The sequence below is a fragment of the Anomaloglossus baeobatrachus genome, chromosome 8, assembly GCF_048569485.1.
Source record: "Anomaloglossus baeobatrachus isolate aAnoBae1 chromosome 8, aAnoBae1.hap1, whole genome shotgun sequence".
NCBI lineage: Eukaryota > Metazoa > Chordata > Amphibia > Anura > Aromobatidae > Anomaloglossus > Anomaloglossus baeobatrachus.
Window position 1 is genome coordinate 243,836,871 of NC_134360.1, and position 16,199 is coordinate 243,853,069.

The window sequence follows — 16,199 nt, forward strand, 5'->3', positions numbered from 1 at the left end:
TCACACACCAATCCAAAACACTGGTGGTAATAATAGACACATGGATCTATGTATGCACTAAAGCATTGACATACGGTTGACACACTAATCCAAAACATTGATGGTAAAAACGGACACACGGTGACACACTGATCAAACACTGATGACAATGAATGACACATGAATCACACTCCAATCCAAAACACTGATGGTAAAAACAGACACACGGATGTCACACTAACCAAAACACTGACACACGGATGGCACACGGATGTCACACTAACCAAAGCACTGACACACGGATGACACATGGATGTCACACTAACTAAAGCACTGACATACGGATGACACACGGATGGCACACTAACCAAAGCACTGACACACGGATGACACATGGATGTCACACTAACTAAAGCACTGACACACGGATGGCACACGGATGGCACACTAACCAAAGCACTGACACACGGATGTCACACTAACTAAAGCACTGACACACGGATGTCACACTAACTAAAGCACTGACACACGGATGGCACACGGATGTCACACTAACTAAAGCACTGACACACGGATGACACACTAATCCAAAACACTGATGACACCGCTACCATTTTTTTTCACTTAGGAGCTTTATATAGATTTGTGAAGGAGACTTTAAAATGTATGAAATACAGATTATATGAACTTTTCTGGAGAGAGTGATAATGTGTTTCTAGGAAAATGTCTGTATTTTGATCAAATTGTCTCTCCAGTAAAGTATTTTGATCGACTTTATAACCTTTCTACATTCAGATTCTTCATTTTTGCCAATTTTCTTATAAGGAGGAAGTCTTTCTTTTTCTATTCTTTTTCCTGTGCACTGGTTTCTTCTCCAGGATCATGTCTTGTTTTCAGCTCTAGTGAAGCGACCTGTAATCTCCTCTCCGGGGTGAAATAGTTAACATTTTTTTCCCCAAAGTCAAACAAAAGCCTGTGTGAATGGGGGGCGTGTCTCCCCTGCCCGGGGCGGGGCTGCTCTCTCCGCCGCCGCTGCCGAGGACGCTTCGTCTTCTTCTTGTTGCAGCGGCAGGAGCTTGGTGGAAAAAGCAATAATATTCTGGGAGTTTCCAGGTAATCCCTGCTCCCTCCCTCCCTGCAGCCTCCGGGACAGGGGCTCATCACACCGGGGAGACGCCGGGGTCCAGTCCTCTGCACCGACTCATGGATTACACATCAGCGCTCGGATATAACTAAGGAAAAACCTGCTGCGACTTTCCCTTTTTCTTGTCCTCGGTCCTTTGTTTCTGGAGATCTGAGTCTGTGCTTTATCCTCTTCCGTGTTTGGAATAAAACAAAGGCGCAGGTGCGGGATCTCTCCGGAGCAGGTGCGGGATCTCTCCGGAGCAGGTGCGGGATCTCTCCGGAGCAGGTGCGGGATCTCTCCGGAGCAGGGAAGGGATCTCTCCGGAGCAGGTGCGGGATCTCTCCGGAGCAGGTGCGGGATCTCTCCGGAGCAGGTGCGGGATCTCTCCGGAGCAGGTGCGGGATCTGCAGCCTGGAGACTCATGTAGAAGCCTATGTGCCTTATCACTCACCGCTGCTTCCATCCATCAGGTTGGTGTGTAGGAATAACTTGTACATACCCTGTTCTCCTTATTTCTGGAGATGCACCTGTATGTCTGGCCTCTGCCTGCTCCTTTCCTTGTGGGAGCTTCTGCTGGAGACATCGCTCTTCTTTCACATCTATGGTGGATACAAAGCTCCCTTTGAATAGTGTGAGCAGCTCATAATAGGAGATGAGGCTGCTTCATTCTAAGGTATCTTAATGTCCCCAAACCTTGTAAAACCAGCTGTCTTGTGCTTACTGAAAGTATCACTTCTATAAGTAAAATTATCCATATGCAGAGTATATTCTGGGTGCAACCATATTATAGGGGGGATTTAGGGCACCTACATCTGTATCTTTTATGGGGCTGATACAAAGTTCTGTGATAATTCTAAAGCCACAGAGTATATTCCGGGTACAATTGTATTATAGGGGGGATTTAGGGCACCTACATCTGTATCTTTTATGGGGCTGATACAAAGTTCTGTGATAATTCCAAAGCCACAGAGTATATTCTGGGTACAACCATATTATAGGGGGGATATAGGGCACGTACATCTGTATCTTTTATGGGGCTGATACAAAGTTCTGTGATAATTCCAAAGCCACAGAGTATATTCTGGGTACAACCATATTATAGGGGGGATTTAGGGCACCTACATCTGTATCTTTTATGGGGCTGATACAAAGTTCTGTGATAATTCCAAAGCCACAGAGTATATTCTGGGTACAACCATATTATAGGGGGGATATAGGGCACGTACATCTGTATCTTTTATGGGGCTGATACAAAGTTCTGTGATAATTCCAAAGCCACAGAGTATATTCTGGGTACAACCATATTATAGGGGGGATTTAGGGCACCTACTGTACATCTGCATCTTTTATGGGGCTGATACAAAGTTCTGTGATAATTCCTGTATTCCTGAATGTATCGGACACTGGGATCAGACTTTTGCTCAGACATAATCCGCTCTCCTCGTCAATGGGAAAGGGGGTCGGTTTTAGACAATTAATGGAATTCCTTGGTGCTCTTTAATTCACAAGCAAGACTTAAAAAAAAAATAAAAAACCTGAGAGCCTCCTGGCTGCATGTGCCAAGCTAATTGTATACCCTTGTAATACTGCAGTTTGTGTTTATGGCTGGGAATGGGGCCAGAAACACAATATTAGTCTATTTCCCAGGCTCAGCCAAGGGAGTCTGTGTTATTTCTAAAGTGGTAACGAGGAGGACAGGCAGCACATTAGGGGGCATCAGTGCAGTGGAGAACGGGTTAATGTTCCCTAAATGATCGGGATGTTTCCATATTGCGAAGCTTTAATCTGCTCACAGCAGCAGTTATGAGAAGTGAGTACACAGCATTGCTCCCTAGTCCTCTCTGTTATCAGCTCAGCAGTGGGGTAAAGACCAAGGACGTGCAAGGCTGGAGGTTTCTTCACTTGGCACAAATATTTGTGCAGCTTGGATGGTGGAGTCTATTGCAGGTGTTTTATAGGGTCTGGGGGTCATCGGGACAGGAAGTCCGCCGCGTCTATATGTGTCTAGTCTGCACTTGTGTTTAGTAACATTGTACTGTGTAATATTTTATATGACCTCCCTCCACAGAAGGCCATGAATACAACATGACTTGTGCTACCATCGACTTTGGAATAACTTCACATTAAAACTTTTGCAAAAGTTCAACTTTTCAATGTTTACCCTCCGCAAAATGATCAGATTTGTAAAATCTCTTCTCCGGTCCTCGTTTTCCATTAAGGGGTCCTGATGTTTCTTGAAACCTAGATGTTTCCATCAGGATAAAAGGGGCAAGAGATGTCACTTTTACACTAAGAAAGGAGTCATTCGGGATTTCCCAGGAGGGGAATCTTTTAATTTTAAAGCTTTTTCCCCTATAGTAAAAAAAAAAAAAAAAAGTTGGAAATGATGGCCTCTAAAATGTCACGGTGCCGCAGAAGTGGGCTTCTATTTTTGGTTTGTCCTTCGATTCAAGAATGGAAGGGTCCCACTTTCTAGTGGAGAGATAGTTGCATATGTGCAGTCACCTCTATGGGGACATAGAAGGGACACCTCTATGGGGACATAGAAGGGACCGTTACTTGGACGTCTCCCTAGAGAAGTTTCTCATTTTTTTTCTGTTTTACAAAATTAATGGAGGAATTCAGGCAAATATTCAATAGACTAGACAGACTGATAGAAATGTGTTAACCACTTAGAAATGGTCTTTTTCTGAGGACTTAGGGTAGTTTCACACTTGCATTGAACGGCATCCGTTGCATTGCGTTGTGTGACGGATGCAACGGATGCGTTGCATATAGTGGCACAACGGATGTAACGGGTTGTACAAAATGACACAATCCCTTATAAGTTTTTTTTCCTTGACTTTCCGCATGTGCAGTTATGTAAAGACGGTTGCGTTAACGGAATCCGTCAAATGACGGATTCTAACGGAATCCGCCACCATAGACGTCCATTATAAAAACAACGGACGCCGACGGAATCCTGCCGCTTGCATTTTTGACGCGCCGCCAAGCGCAAAAAAAAACGCTACATGCAGCGTTCCATCCGCCAAGCGGATTCAACGCAGCGTCGGCTGACGGATGCAACGCAAGGCCATCTGTTGCTATCCGTAGCTAATAGAAGTTTATGAGGAATAAAACTGTTTCCTGCAACAGTTACCGTAATTCCTCAATACGGCGGCTAGCACGGATGCCGTTCAATGCAAGTGTGAAACTAGCCTTACTGTAAAGTTTTGCATACATGGAGCAAATAAGTTTACCCCCCCCCCATAGAACATTTTGGATTCTATCCTAATTCTCCTAGGAGACAGAGGAGCAACTTGCGACTCATGGGCCCCAATGCAAAAGCTTCAATGGGGCCCCCCACTTATTGCAAGCCTTTACTAGCATTGCTCTTTTCATATAAGTGAAAGGGACTTTTGGGGCCACTTGGCTCCAGGGCCCAGGTGTGATTGCAACCCCGGAACCTATGTAGTTATACCTCTCCTGATCTGCTCACCTGGCCTTGCTTGTCAAGGTAGAAACAGGAAAACTCCTCCATCGTTGTAATCCTTAAAGTCTCCTCTTCGGGTACTAATTGGTCGTCCTTTGCTTGTTGTGTGTCTTCTGTTGTCGGCTCGGACACTTCCGTTGCTGCACAAACATGTTGGGACGTTGCTGAGATGAACAAACCATCAATAGTTGTATTAACAAATGAGGCAGGAGCTGCAGCTGTCTGAGCTCCCAGCCACCTGTTCCTAATATGTCCCCACCTGCGACTTACATCTCTTCGCCTGGCAAGAGAATGCGAACAGTCGACGGCAGCTTGTAAATAAACGCACGGGGTGATGCAGCTGGTTCTAGGGCTGCGCTTTCCATGCCGAATGCTGAAGCCTCCTGTAAATATTTATCCGTTTAGCGCCTTTTACCTGACTTCTCCAGTAAATATGACACATATGGGAGGATTTTGGTTAAAGGGAATGTCACCAGCTTTTTACTACCTCATCTGAGAGCAGCATAAAGTAGAGACAGAGACCCTGATTCCAACGATGTCACTTAATGAGCTGTTTGCTGTCATTTTGATACAATCAATGTTTTCTCTGCTGCAGATTGAGCTGTTATACAGAGCTCATGAATATGCTGGACTACCTGCAGCACACCAAGTAGTCCTCTAATGATGATGATTTCCTGCTGATTAAATACAGGAAAAATATATCTTTGTACCGTGTTAGCCAGTAGAGGTAGAAAAAGGTTGTTTAAAAGGCTGATTAAATAGTGATTTTAACAAAACTACACTAAGCAGCCCAGTAAGTGACACATCACTGGAATCAGGATCTCTGCCCCTACGTTATGCTGTTCTCAGATTAGGTGGCAAAAATCTGGTAACAGATTCTCTTTAAAAAACGATTTTCAATTATCCTTATATATATATTGTTCTCAGTCATGCAAGTTACCCATGCCATGGGAATATATTAGCGGGTCATTAGAGGAGTCTTTCACTCGGGAGCTTCACTTATTAAGCAGGGTGTGAGGTGGTTACAGAAATCATCTTTCACTCTGGAGGACATGGCCTGTTAATTTAACTGGGCATTGTGTAATACTTTATTACCCCTGTGGAGGCACTGCAGGAAAATAGTATAATTGCTGCAAATATCGTTCACAGATCACAGCAGTTTGCTGGGAGAGACCTTTTTAATGAGAAGAGTTTGCCCAAAAATGTCCAGTCCCTTGGAAGAAAGTAAGGCTTTCATGTACAAGGGGCCGTGTGTGCGGTGTACAGATCCGCTCCTTCATATCTTGCCCGTTTGTTTTGTGTTTTTAGGTAAATACGTGTGCTTCATCACGCAGGTGTAGATCCAGTCAAACCAGTCCAGCATTCAAAACAAGCAAGACTTATTTCCAACTATAAACTTGCCAGGCTGCATACACGAATGGAGTGCAAGCTCTGCGTTACAGGGTTCAGTTGCACCTAGTAATCTTGCATCGTTATTGGCAGGTGATTGTGAACAATTTAGACTAAGTTCACGTGTCCAGTAATCATCTGTCTGAATGGATCCAGCAGAGAGATCCGTTGGCAAAAAAGTTCTGCAAACACAACTCTTTTGTCCGTTGTAAAATAAGTGACTTCAGCTAGATCCGGTTTTTTTTTTTTAACATGGGAGTCTATGGAGAAGGGATCCATTAACTGATTGCTATTTATCTTCCATTTCCAAACTGATCCAGTAATCAAAAAAGCGGATTTGTTCTTCATAGATTCTAATGTTAAAAAAAAAAACAACAAACAAAACTGATTCGGCAGAAATCAGTCATTTAGCAACGAACAAAAAAAGTTGTGTTTGCAGAACTTTTTTGCCAACGGATCCGATCTCTAATGGATGACTATAGGACGTGTGAACTCAGCCTTGTAGGCTATTTGGTTGCTTCTGTGCACTGTTAGGTAGAGGGGGAGTCTGGAGGCACCATCTTTGGGTGAGGAAAATTTTAGATGCCATTTCTCTAGTGGCAAAAATCACAAATATTGACAGACATCTATACAGATCAAAAAAGTGCAACTTTTTATATTTTGACCCCCACATTTGCTACTCTAAAATTGTATTGCTCTTGCCCTTCTAAGGGTACCATCACCAAATCAATGTAATACAGCGCAAGTTTACACTTTGTGGATTTCTGTGTGTTGTACACATCTTCATATTCAGACTGTTGGCCCAATACGCTGCTATTGACTGTTTCAGCCAACAGTAAGGCGGGCTTTGCACGTTGCGACATCGCAAGCCGATGCTGCGAAGTCGCACGTGATAGTCCCCGCCCCCGTCGCAGGTACGATATCTTGTGACAGGTGGCGTAGCGAAAATAATCGCTATGCCAGCTTCACATACACTCACCTGCCTGCGACCGTCGCTCTGGCCGGCGACCCGCCTCCTTCCTAAGGGGGCGGGTCGTGCGGCATCATAGCGACGTCACCCGGCAGGCGGCCAATAGCGGCGGAGGGGCGGAGATGAGCAGGATGTAAACATCCCGCCCACCTCCTTCCTTCCGTAGAGCCGCCGGCGGCAGGTAAGGTGAAGTTCCTCGCTCCTGCGGCGTAACACACAGCGATGTGCGCTGCCGCAGGAACGAGGAACAGCATCGTACCTGTCGCGGTAGCATAATTATGGAAAAGTCGGAGCTTGCAACGATGATACGATAACGACGCTTTTGCGCTCATTAATCGTATCATCTAGAATTTACACACAACGATGTCGAAAGTGACGCTGGATGTGCGTCACTTTCGATTTGACCCCACCGACATCGCACGTGCGATGTTGCAACGTGCAAAGCCGCCCTTAGTGTATGAGAGCACTGGACAATTTACTGTCAGTTGAAATATCATTCCGGCATGTCCGATTTCTGACTGCCAGTCATATGGTCTCCCCGAGATAATCCACCACCTTTCATGTTTACATAGTTACATAGGTTGAAAAAAGACCTCGGTCCATCTACTTCAACCTTCCTCCACCAATTCTACATTTTGTCCCTAAGTCACTTATAACCAACAATAGTTTGAAACATACAAGGACCATAAGTAGATCACATAACTATAAGCAACAACTCATGGATCATAGAGATTAAAGCAGACAGTCTTTAAATTTGCTACATAGAAAAAGTACCAATACAAGCAAAATTTTAGAAATATATTAAATATTTATTATGATATGGTGCTGTAGGGTACAACAATGAATACATATAAATAAATAGAACCGGAGGGGAAGTGCTGAAGGGGAAAGAACCCCACATGTCCCGGAGAAGGAGAAAAAGAGGATTTTTCACTCCAAAGTGATCCCTAAAAAGCTGTGGGCAATTGCCCAGGCCAGCAAGTGGAGCTGCATAGAGGTAAACCATAAACTCACATGGAGTAAAAAACTTCCATGTGTAGCACAATAAGAGCAGCGCTACTTACCAAGCCAGATCACTACTACACCGGGGTAAACACATGGGGACCGGCATCCCAACACGTGTTTCGCGTTGGTATGCTTCGTCGGGGGACGAAATTTTGCTTGTATTGGTTTTTTTTCTATGTAGCAAATTTAAAGACTCTATCCGCTTTAATCTTTATAACCAACAATGTTGTATGTACTGAGGAAATCATCCAGCCCTTTTTTAAAAGCTGTTATAGTATCTGCCATTACTACCTCTTGTGGTAGAGGATTCCACAGCCTGACTGCTCTAACTGTAAAGAACCCGTTCTTATTTAGCTGCTGGAATCGCTAAATAGGAAACAACATTAAGAACACAAGAACGCTGAGCCAAATAATTGTTCCTGTATATGGGAGCGACGGCCAAGAGAGCTGCCGACCAAACGATGGGCCATCTAAAATATATGGTGTATTTTACTGGTTACAGAAGATAATGATGCTATATCTGTATCGCCGTGCAAAGCCAGGTCAGTAGTGACAGTAGTGGCCTCTGGTAGTCACCACTGTGCAATCAGGGTCATTGGACTGTGATTCCTTTTGTAGATCACAATCACTATTTCCTGAAGTCATTTCAATAAGATTTCTGTTCTGAAAGAAACGCTCTTGGAAGTTTATTTCTTTGTAAACTATCTCTAGTGTTTGTTTCTTTTGTAACTGAAGCATCCATATGTGATATGTGTCACAGAACCCTCTGCTCTATCTCCTCTTAGCTCTATTGTTTCTTTTCCCTGGCTTCCCTCCAGACTGGTAGCTACTCAGGAGAGCATTTTTTAAATATTTTGGCCACCACTAGGGGAAGTGATGACCAAGCTACAAAGGTGGGTGGTGGAAACATGAGCAGCAGCCGTTACCCTTATGAGTGCCCCCCCCCTCCCACCCCGGAAGCTCAGACCCTTCCTTATTTCCACCTCTGATGTTGTTACACACTGGATCATCAAGTTCTTAGGGTAAATTAGATTATTTGCAGAAATTTAAACAACCGAAAATCGGCTCCTTTCATCTGGGCTTGTTTCCGCAGCAGGTGCATGGATTTCTTCAAGACCAATTCAGATGAAATGGATCATCTCGGAGATTCCTGCAAGAAGCCTGATGTGTAAAAATTCACAAAAAGTCTATGTGCACGTCGGCTTTTGATGGAAAGATTTTCTGCGTATTTATAGCAAGTGTTTGTGAATGAGATTCTAAGAAATGTCACAGAGAATATCTGTAATTTAAATGGACCAAAGTTGCTGACGTCCATTTATCTTGTGGATGTCGCCGCAGAGAACAAATACAACAAATCAGCACCACTGAGAAATCCAAAGGTTTCTGAAACTTTTTTTTTTTCCCACTGGATTTTCTATATTCACCCGTGTCCATGTACCTAAAAAAAAATAAAAAAAAATTGTGATTCATCCAGATAAAGTGAATCATGATTTTGCTTGTAATTTTAGCAGTTTTCACACCATCTAAAATTAAAATAAATCCTCTAGCATAAACCCATACAAGCGGATATAGTTCCAATGCATTGTGAAAGAAGAGTTTAATTATACATATCATTATATTGAGACGGAGCTGCCGGCACATTAAGATGTTTATGCAACCTGGTAGAAAAAAATATATTCTTTTAGCTTCAGTTTTTGCAACTTTTTTCCAATACTGTTTATGTAGATTTTGTTTGCAGTGTTTTTTTTCTTTTTTCATGAATTTTATGCATTGAACATGTCACCAATTTTCTAAGTAAATATATTTCTAAAAGTGCTTTGGACATTAAATTCTCACCAGATGTCAGTAACAACCCATCCAATCCACACAGGCAAATCAAACCATAGATGTCCTTTAAATTAAGTTGTGTAATAATGAGAAATGACACAGGCAAAAAAAAGTATTGATCTTACTGAAATTTTAAAGGATAAATCAGCAAACAAAATGTACATTTCAGATGAAACGATTGTGAATTTATGACTTCGAATTCTAATCATCAAACGTATGATCTCCTTGCTGTGGTACAGAATTGTTTTGTTTTTCTGAAATTTAAAGGGTATATCCAGGAATTTATACAATGGCTTTTTTTTTTTTTTTTTTAAAAGTCACGGATATATGGTTTTAAGATGCCTCCTCTCTGGAAGATCTAACCACCTGCATTGCACAGGTGTGATTTTTGGGTCATTCTTCCACACACACACTCTTCACATCCTGAAGGTCCTGTGGGCTCCTTTTATGAACCCTGAGCTTTATTCATTTTCTATTGGATTCAGCTCCTGTGATTGGCTCGGCCATTCTAGCAGCTTTATTTTCTTACTCTGAAACCAATTGAGAGTTTCCTTGGCTGTGTGTTTGGGATCATTGTCTGGTGAAATGTCCACCCTCACTTCATCTTCATGAACCTGGTACAATTTTTACCTAGAATGTCTCTGACCATTTTGTCCATGTATCCTTCCTTCAATTTAAAGAAGTTTGCCAGTGCTGTATGATGAAAAACAGCCCCACACCATGATATTCCCACCTCCAAACTTCTCTCTTGCTGCCTTTTGACATCCAAAGAGTTCAATTTTGGTTTCATCTGACCAGACTATACTCTCAAAGTATTTCACAGGCTTGTCTAAATATTGTTGTGCATTTTACAAGCGCTTGAACATGCTTTTTGTTCAGCAATGGAGTCTTGTGTAGTGAGTGTATATACAGGCCATGGAGGTTGAGTGCATTTATTTATTCGCTGATTTCAGGTATTTGTGTAACTCCTCATAGGTGGTCCTTGACTCATGGACAACTCCTCTGTTAATTCTCTCACTCCTTTTTCTGAAATGTTGCGGGGATCACCTGGTTGTAACCGGTTTATGGTGAAATTATGTTCTTTTTCCAGATTATGACCCCCCCCCCCAACAGTGCTCACTTCCTTCAGTAGTTTACAAATTCTGTGCCCAGTGCTATCAGTATGTTTTGCAACAGTAAGGTTGTGAAGGTGTTGAGACAGCTCACTGCTTTTACCCATCATGAGATGTTTCTTGTGTGGCACCTTGGTAATGAGCTGCTTTTCTATAGGCCATCAGTTGAACCAGCTGATATTATTTTTCAATAAGTGGCAGGATTACTTTCTAATTACTGATGGATTTCAGCTGGTGTCATGACTTTTTGCGCCTTTCTTTCCTCATGTGTTAAATACATTTTCCCTGTCAATTCTCATTATTAGACATAACTTTAATTTCTGGATTGCAATGGTTTGATTTCTTTGCATGTGTGGATTGGATGGGTTGTTACCGACATCTGGTGTAAATTTCATGTCAACCTTTCAAAATGTATTTACTTAGAAAATTGGCGAAGTGCTCGATACTTATTTCACTTGCTACATATGATAACAGCACATTGAGAAATACAGAGATGCTGGAGGGGTCATGGAGCAAATCTTTCCCATCATGGTTAGGACATATAGAAATCTGAGTCACAGATATAACGAGCTGCTATTTCACATACATATGCAGAATAAAAGGTCACTTCCTACCACTCAGTGGCTGTATACTTGGTAAATAATGGAGAGAACTGCTTAGTTGTGACACTTTGCTGTAAAAATTAGAAGGTAAATATTATTCCACGGTCAATATCTGCAGTTTCTTAGGACTCTCGGGTGTCTCTTGGGATGTAGCAGACGAAAGCAAGGAAGGCATTCAATTGCAGTGTATCCCATCCAGGCGTAGATTGTAATTACAGATGATACGTAAACATTTTATATTGTATCGCACATTTCTTTCAACATTTACATTCGGTTTATCTCTAATATAATTGTAGGAACAGCTCTCTATTACCTGGAAGATCTGTTCATCCTGGTCTCCTGCTTCATAGATAAAATGTGAGGAAGAGGAGAAACATGTAAATGTAGACTATATAGTGTCTGTGAAGAGTTGGGCGACAGACTTGATTGTTGTCTATCTAAAGAACTGACCGTAGAAAAAAACAATTCTGCTTCCTCTGCTGCCCCGCTTCATCCCCCTCGATATCATCCCCGAGGGGCCAGCGACAGGGACATAGTAATGGCAGGTTTTTCCACATTCACTGAAGTGTAGAAATGTTTGACCTTACAGAAAAAACATCAGTTCATTGTTCTGTGTGAACAGGTTGGGTTGAAATGAATCTATGGCATGTGTTTGTCCGGAGCAATGAGGCTAAAGCTGGTGTCACACTAAACGACAGCGACAACGACGTCGCTGTTACGTCACCATTTTCGGTGACGTAACAGCGACCTTGTAAGTCGCTGTTATGATCGCTGCTTAGCTGTCAAACACAGCAGAAGCAGCGATCATAAGGTCGCTGTGCTACATGTTCAGAGAGCAGGGAGCCGCGCTTAGCGCTGGCTCCTTGCTCTCCTGCAGCACACATCGGGTTAACCCGATGTGTGCTGCAGCTACATGTCACAGTTCAGAGAGCAGGGAGCCGCGCTTAGCGCTGGCTCCTTGCTCTCCTGCAGCACACATCGGGTTAATTAACCCGATGTGTGCTGCAGCTACATGTCAGTGCAGAGAGCAGGGAGCCGCGCGCACTGCTTAGCGCTGGCTCCTTGCTCTCCTTGCTACAGTATACATCGGGTTAATTACCCGATGTGTACTGCAGCCACATGTCACAGTGCAGGAGCCGGCGCTGGCAGCAAGAGCGGAGGCTGGTAACCAGCGTAAACATCGGGTAACCAGGGAAAGGTCTTCCCTTGGTTACCCGATGTTTACGCTGGTTACAGCTTACCGCAGCTGCCAGTGCCGGCTCCTGATCGCTTCATTTCGTCGCTCTCTCGCTGTCACACACAGCGATGTGTGTGTCACAGCGGGAAAGTGACGACCAAAAAATGAAGCTGGACATTCAGCAACGACCGGCGACCTCACAGCAGGGGCCAGGTCATTGCTGGATGTCACACACAGCGACAGCGACGGGACGTCGCTGCAACGTCACAGAAAATGGTGACGTAGCAGCGACGTCGTTGTCGTTGTCGCTGTGTGTGACACCAGCTTAAGATTGTCATACCCCGGAGCCTGTGCCTGTAGGTGTTGTCCTAATCACTGGTGGACACACAGGGCCCCTGTGCAATAACAATATATTGGCCCATTGTAGCCCAAGAGCTCTTAAAAATGCACAATTTCTCCAGCTTTGGATGTAGGAATGGGCCCACGTACCTCTTGGGCACAGGTTGCACCAATGATGTGTCCGCCACTGGTCCTAATGTTGTTGTGATAAAGATGTGTTGTTGTTTTTTTTTTTTTGGTTTTTTTTTTTACTATTATGGCTTTATTCAGACAGTGTGGTAAATAACACATATATATATATATATATATATATATATATATTATATACATACTAGCTGTAGTACCCGGGCGTTGCCCGGATAGTAACTGTCTCTCTCTCTGTCTGTCTTTTGATGTATGTCTCTGTGTCTGTCTGTCTGTATCAGTCTCTGTGTCTCGCTATCTCTGTCTGTCTGTCTCCCTCTTTCCCCTTGCCGTCTCCCTCTTTCCCCTTGCCGTCTCCCTCTTTCCCCTTGCCGTCTCCCTCTTTCCCCTTGCCGTCTCCCTCTTTCCCCTTGCCGTCTCCCTCTTTCCCCTTGCCGTCTCCCTCTTTCCCCTTGCCGTCTCCCTCTTTCCCCTTGCCGTCTCCCTCTTTCCCCTTGCCGTCTCCCTCTTTCCCCTTGCCGTCTCCCTCTTTCCCCTTGCCGTCTCCCTCTTTCCCCTTGCCGTCTCTCTCTTTCCCCTTGCCGTCTCTCTCTTTCCCCTTGCCGTCTCTCTCTTTCCCCTTGCCGTCTCTCTCTTTCCCCTTGCCGTCTCTCTCTTTCCCCTTGCCGTCTCTCTCTTTCCCCTTGCCGTCTCTCTCTTTCCCCTTGCCGTCTCTCTCTTTCCCCTTGCCGTCTCTCTCTTTCCCCTTGCCGTCTCTCTCTTTCCCCTTGCCGTCTCTCTCTTTCCCCTTGCCGTCTCTCTCTTTTTCCTCTCCCCTTGCCGTCTCTCTCTCTTTCCCCTCCCCTTGCCGTCTCTCTCTCTTTCCCCTCCCCTTGCCGTCTCTCTCTCTTTCCTCTCCCCTTGCCGTCTCTCTCTCTTTCCTCTCCCCTTGCCGTCTCTCTCTCTTTCCTCTCCCCTTGCCGTCTCTCTCTCTTTCCCCTCCCCTTGCCGTCTCTCTCTCTTTCCCCTCCCCTTGCCGTCTCTCTCTCTTTCCCCTCCCCTTGCCGTCTCTCTCTCTTTCCCCTCCCCTTGCCGTCTCTCTCTCTTTCCCCTCCCCTTGCCGTCTCTCTCTCTTTCCCCCTCCCCTTGCCGTCTCTCTCTCTTTCCCCCTCCCCTTGCCGTCTCTCTCTCTTTCCCCCTCCCCTTGCCGTCTCTCTCTCTTTCCCCCTCCCCTTGCCGTCTCTCTCTCTTTCCCCCTCCCCTTGCCGTCTCTCTCTTTCCCCCTCCCCTTGCCGTCTCTCTCTTTCCTCCTCCCCTTGCCGTCTCTCTCTCTTTCCCCCTCCCCTTGCCATCTCTCTCTCTTTCCCCCTCCCCTTGCCGTCTCTCTCTTTCCCCCTCCCCTTGCCGTCTCTCTCTCTTTCCCCCTCCCCTTGCCGTCTCTCTCTCTTTCCCCCTCCCCTTGCCGTCTCTCTCTCTTTCCCCCTCCCCTTGCCGTCTCTCTCTTTCCCCCTCCCCTTGCCGTCTCTCTCTTTCCTCCTCCCCTTGCCGTCTCTCTCTCTTTCCCCCTCCCCTTGCCGTCTCTCTCTCTTTCCCCCTCCCCTTGCCGTCTCTCTCTCTTTCCCCCTCCCCTTGCCGTCTCTCTCTCTTTCCCCCTCCCCTTGCCGTCTCTCTCTCTTTCCTCCTCCCCTTGCCGTCTCTCTCTCTTTCCTCCTCCCCTTGCAGTCTCTCTCTCTCCCCTCCCCTTGCCGCCTCTCTCTCTCCCCTCCCCTTGCCGCCTCTCTTTTTCTAAACCATCTAGTACGGCTTAAAATATAATAAGAACTGACGTACATCACTTTTTTGTGCAGTTCTTGCCACATATCTGTTGCAGTTTAATGTAACGGAGAGGATCTCCTAAGCAAAGTTATAGCATAAAGGACCAGTTTGGTTTGTACTGTATTGGGAAGGAAAGTCAGTGTTGTGATTTTTTTTTTTTTTTTTCTTGTACATTTTTAAAGTTTCATCCAAACAAAAGTGTTAACTTTCATAAAAATGGATGTCAAACTCTCTAAAATATCTAAAACAGAGCATGTACTAATCCTCCTCAGGTCCACAGCTCGCACCGCCAATGCTTGGTTCTTGGTGATTTGGCTGCAACGGTGACCTCACATAGACAGCGCTGTACTTAAGCGCTGAGCTCTGTGGCTCCGGCCATATACCTCGGTGCAGCCGCTGAGCTTAGTGGATGGTTACACCAGAGATGTTGCGTTGTTGATGTGACGTCACTGCTTCAGATAACAGAGAGACACAAGCAGCAGCGGGGAGCCGGTCCTGGACTAGGGAGGGTGAGTACCTGCTCTTAGTTATTTTAGACATCCTAAAGTATTTGAGGGGTCCACCTTTCTGAACCAGTTCTTTTTGTATTAAAGGGATTATCCATTTCTCAGACAACCCGTTCTCAATCTGTTTGTTTTGTCCCCATAAAATAACAACACTTAGGCTATGTTCGCACGTTGCGTTTTTTACCGCGTTTCTGCAGCGTTTTTGGCAGCAGCGTTTTTTGGCAAAAATGCATGCATTTTTGATTTCCAGCAAAGTCTATGGGAAAAGCAGAAATCCTGTCTGCACTTTGCTTTTTGTTCAGCAGCGTTTAATTTGCATATTTGTGGTCAAAAACCATGCTGAAAAAGAAGCAGCATGTCAGTTGTTTTTGCCATTTCTGCAGCGTTTCCTTAACATTGGAGTCAATGAGAAATGTCAAAAAGCAACCAAAATCACAATTCCTGCGTTTTTCATGCTTTTTACCTGCTTTTCAACTGCGTTTTTGGCTCCAAAAACGCATGCTTTTCTGGCATAAAATTAATGGGTTCTAATGTTCCTTTACACACACACAATAACCGAAAATTTAAATGCTAAAAAATAATAAACTTTAGCTATTTTTCTGTTAAAATGTGCATAACCACTATTATTACATTTAAATTGATAATTTCCCATTTAATTTTATTAAAAGTTAATTTTATAATTTTTTTCTCTTTTTTCAATCTTTTTGACTATTTCAACTTTATTTCTCAGTGTCTTGATCTCAAAAACGCATCTGCA

At 44.4% G+C, this 16,199-nt stretch overlaps 1 protein-coding gene across 7 annotated transcripts in view; it reads left to right on the forward strand.

Annotated features, from left to right (window-relative positions):
- The window catches only part of PTPRF (protein tyrosine phosphatase receptor type F), a 1,173,234-nt gene that overhangs the window by 809,935 nt on the left and 347,100 nt on the right, over nt 1–16,199 (forward strand). The window contains exons 1-2 of one of the 7 annotated variants that reach the window (XM_075320470.1): nt 1,100–1,465; nt 1,517–1,575. The exons of 4 other annotated variants lie outside the window; for them this stretch is intronic. The gene's annotated coding sequence lies outside the window, so the exon portion shown is untranslated. 2 more of the 7 variants (XM_075320468.1, XM_075320469.1) reach the window with 2 other exon arrangements.